Source organism: Palaemon carinicauda, chromosome 14 (genome assembly GCF_036898095.1).
Source record: "Palaemon carinicauda isolate YSFRI2023 chromosome 14, ASM3689809v2, whole genome shotgun sequence".
Taxonomy (NCBI): domain Eukaryota; kingdom Metazoa; phylum Arthropoda; class Malacostraca; order Decapoda; family Palaemonidae; genus Palaemon; species Palaemon carinicauda.
The window spans coordinates 64013284-64018283 of NC_090738.1; positions in this window are offsets into that span (position 1 = coordinate 64013284).

Below are 5000 nucleotides of genomic sequence, written 5' to 3' on the forward strand. Positions count from 1 at the left end.
CACGGTTCCTGCCAAGCACGGTATTTATCACCATATCAAGACGACGGGACCCCCAGTCTTCGCAAAATTCAGACGCCTGGCACCGGAACGATTGGCAGCCGCCAAACAGACGTTCGCCGAAATGGAGAAAATGGGCCTTTGCCAAAAGGCCTCCAGCCCATGGTCGTCACCCTTACACCTCGTTCTGAAGAAAGACGGCTCCCTCCGTCCGTGCGGGGAATTACAGCCACCTGAACATGCAAACAAAACCGGATCACTACCCCCTCCCAAACATTGCCGACGTGACTTCCTACCTGCACAAAGCGTAGGTTTTCTCTACGCTCGACCTCCTGAAGGGGTATTATCAGGTGCCTATGAACCCAGAAGACATCCCCAAGACGGCCATCACCACTCCGTTTGGCACATACACCTTCAATTACTCCTGTTTTGGCCTTCGTAATGCTGGGGCAACGTTTCAACGTCTCATGGATGGCATCTTAGGGGACCTCCCTTTCTGTGTATGTTATGTGGACGACATACTTGTGTTCTCCTCCTCAAAAGAGGAACACCTCCGTCACCTGCGCATCGTGCTTGACCTCCTGTAACAAAACGGCCTTGTAGTCCGGTACGACAAGTGTACCTTTGGCGCAAACGAAGTGTCGTTCTTAGGGCACCGTATCACTCCCGAAGGAGTCCATCCCCTCCCTGAGAAGGTAGCAGCCGTTCAGAATTTCCCCGCGCCCTCGACCGTCAAAGCTCTGCAGGAATTCTTGGGCATGATCAACTATTATCACCGTTTTTTGCCAGACATTGCCGCCACTCTTGCTCCCCTCTACGCCTCCCTCAAGGGCAAGCCAAAGGACCTGAAGTGGGGTCACCTTCAAGAAGCAGCCTTTTGCAATGCAAAGAAGGCCCTATCAACTGCTGCGGCTCTCACTTTTCCTATCCCACACGCCCCTCTCTTTCTCTCCACCGATGCCAGCGACGTTGCTATTGGTGCAGTACTCGAGCAGGTGGTCAAAGGCTCGCCCTGCCCATTGGCCTTCTTCAGCAGAAAACTGTCCAAGGCAGAATCGGGTTATTCTACCTTCGATCGAGAATTGCTGGCGGTGCACTTGGCTGTCCGTCACTTTCGCCATTTCTTAGAAGGTACGCCCTTCGTCGTTCGCACAGACCACATGCCTCTGGTACACGCCTTCACTCGACAGTCTGACGCCTGGTCTGCCCGTCAACACCGACATCTCTCCGCCATGGCTGAATACAATTGCACCCTTCAATACGTCCCTGGGAAAATGAATCCCGTTGCCGATGCCCTGTCAAGAAACACGTTGGCTGCCGTTCAACTGGGATTGGATTACAACGCCCTGGCTGAAGCCCAACGACAGGATCCAGAGTATCAAGCTTGTAGGACATCCTGCACGTCCCTCCGTTGGGAAGATTTTCTCCTCGAAGACTCCAACACCACCCTCCTCTATGACGTCAGTACTGGTAGACTGCGACCTTGGATTCCTGCTCCCATGCACCGACAGGTGTTTGATTTCATTCACGGCCTTTCACATCCCTCGTGCCATTCTACTGCACAGCTGCTGAAGGCAAAGTTCATTTGGCACGGCATTTCTAAGGATGATAAGCATTGGGTCCACGCCTGTACTTCTTGCCAAACTTCCAAAGTACATCGACACACGGATTCAGGAGTGGGCACCTTTCCTCAACCTCAGCGTCGTTTCGCACACATTCACGTCGACGTTGTAGGCCCCCTACCCACATCACAAGGATATCGTTACCTGTTTACCGTCATCGACCGCTCCACTCGTTGGCCTGAAGCCATTCCCATGGAAACTGCAACGTCCGCCTCATGTACATCTGCCTTACTCTCCGGATGGATTTCAAGATTCGTTATCCCTGAGCATATTACTTCTGACAGGGGAACCACTTTCACCTCTCAATTGTGGACGTCATTAGCGAATCTCCTGGGCATCACCCTACATCAGACAACGGCCTACAACCCCGCTGCCAATGGAATGGTTGAACGTTTTCATCGTACCCTCAAAGCAGCTTTGATGTCCCGCTGCAAGGATTGCAACTGGTTTACTCAGCTTCCCTGGGTCCTCCTGGGACTAAGGACCACTCTTAAAGACGCCCTCGACGTCTCGGCAGCTGAAATGGTGTATGGCGACCCATTGGTCGTCCCTGCCGAATTTTTTCCTTCTACAACCTCCTCCGATGATCTCCAGCTCATACATCACTTCGTGGGAAAATTTACTCCGTGCCGCCAGACTTACAAGCCCCCAGCGAAGCATCACATACCAACGGACTTGCACTCTACAACGCACGTCTTCCTGCGCAACGACACTAGCAAGCCACCACTAACGCCCCCTTACACGGGCTCTTTCCTTGTGATCCGACGCAGTCCGAAAGCATTCCTACTAAATATTCGCGGCAAAGAAGACTGGGTCTCCATTGATCGTCTAAAACCTGCTTATCTTCTGCCAGATGACCCACCTACAGTTCGCCTCTCCAGATCAGGGCGCCCTATTTAACATATACAGTATGTCATTTTTAGGGGGGGAGCCATGTACCAACCATGTGTTACACAATTGTACATAATTCCTTTTGCATATATTATGCTTGTATCTTCGCTCTTCCCTCGCAATAAACGAACATGAAAATTCATCTGTGCTGTTTCCTCTGTAACATTGTCTGTCTTGTTAACTTGTCATGTCCTGTTGCCTTGAGGTTTTGTATATAAAGGAGTGTTCTATAACAATATAACTCAGTCGATTGCATCCTGCCTTTGAGTTCACAACCCTCTCTCGGCTCGTCACAACAGCTTTTGGCCGGCTGGAAACCATGCGTACAGTGACTAAACCGACTGTAGGCATGAATTCGGTATTAAATGCTATTCGTGGGTGATATTTACATTGATTGAAATCACGTGTGTTTGTGATATATGTTCATTTAAAATACCACGTGTTATAAACTCACGATCCAGCTATTATGGTGGAGATGGGTTTATTTCAAGTCTTTGAACAGATTCCTGAATTTGACAGGAATATGTACGGAGATTTGTCGTAAACGTTTTATATCTCTTGATAGCTCAGTCGGTTGAGTCACTGTAGGCATGGTTTCCAGCCTAACAGGGGTGGGTTCGAATATCCACCGGGCCAGAAGCTGTTATCATAAAATGAATTCCAGGTGGGTATATATTCCCAAGATAGAATTCTGTATTAAATGTCATTCTTGGGTGATATTTACACACACACACACACATATATATATATATATATATGTATATACATATACATATATATATACATATATATATATATATATATATAGATATTTGTATATATATATATATATATATATCTATATATATATACATATATATATATAGATATATATATATATATATATATCCTTTTTTCTCTATATATATGTATATATATACATATAAATATGCATATATATGTGTGTATATAAGTGTATATATATGTATATATATATATATGTATATATATATATATATATATATACATATAAATATGTATATATATGTATATATATATATATATATATATATCATTAAATGCTAAGCTACAACCCAATTTGGGAAAGCATCATCCTATAAGCCCAAGGGCCCCCACAGGGAAAAATAGCCCATTAAGGAAAGGAAATAAGAAAAGTAATAACCTACAAGAAAAATAATGAATAATTCAAATAGAATATTTCAAGAACAGTAATATCATTAAAACAGATCTTTCATATGTAAACTATAAAAAAGGGGACTTATGTTCAACATAAAAAACTTTTGCTGAAAGTTTTAACTTTTGAAGTTCCAGCGATTCCACAACCATATTAGGAAGATCATTCGTCATCTTGGTAACACCTATGATTAAAAATTCTAGAATACTCTGCAGTATTGACTCTCATGTTGGAGAAGGCATGGCTATTAACTGTATATTTAATATTACAAACAGGGTTATACTCTCCGGGGAGATCTGAATGCATAGGATGGTCAGAATTAAGAAATATCTTATGATACATTTAATAGACCGTAAGTTCCTGTCCAACAAATTAAGATGAGTATCAGCAGCTGAAAACCAGATAGGAGAGCAATACTTTAAAGAAGGGAGAATGAAAAAATTAAAACACTTTCTCAGAATAGACTTATCACCGAAAATCTTGAAAGAGTTTCTCAATAAACAATTTTTTTTTTATGCAAAGCCCTAATTTTAGCTATATCTCTACTAAGGGATTCAGCAACCCTAGATATACATTCAGGAGATAGAATTGATGTAAACACTACCCTTAGAAACAACAGATATCACATTCATATATACATTCTGGTGCAACTCTTTACGATCTATTACTTAACAATTCAATAATGATGCTAAAACAGACCCACCCACTCTTAATTCCTTGAGTTTGAAAACAAGGGTCTCATAATTAACACAGTCAAAGGCAACACTAAAATCAAGGTCAATCATACGAGCTTCTTGACCACAATCAATGCATTTCTGTACAACATTGGAGATTGTAAAAAAGGTCTTTACGAAGCTAAATTTCTAAAAAGGGAACACATGATTATCTTCAGCAAACCTATTTAGACGGTTTGCCAAAAACTTTAGATATCATGGATATTATTGGGCAATAATCAGGTGAATTTGTGCCAGCAAAAACGCGTTTACATAAGGGAGTACCATTACCAATTCTCTGCTTGGTAACTTGCGGAAAATATATAAATTTGGCAATAAAATATCTGGAGTCCTTATAAAACACAGTGAAAAAATACCATTAGGGTCTACACTTCTATAAGCATCACGGTGCATCAAGAGAACTTTAATTTCACTAGATCGATAAGTTAAACTATTTAGTTTAGCCTTAGGAGAACATGAATGAGGAAAATCAAATTCCTCATCACTCCGCTTACTGCCAAACACATCACCCGAAAGGGCTTATTCTTTCCTTTGGACAATGAGTGACTGTTGGGTCTACACCAAATGGTGCAGATTTAATTA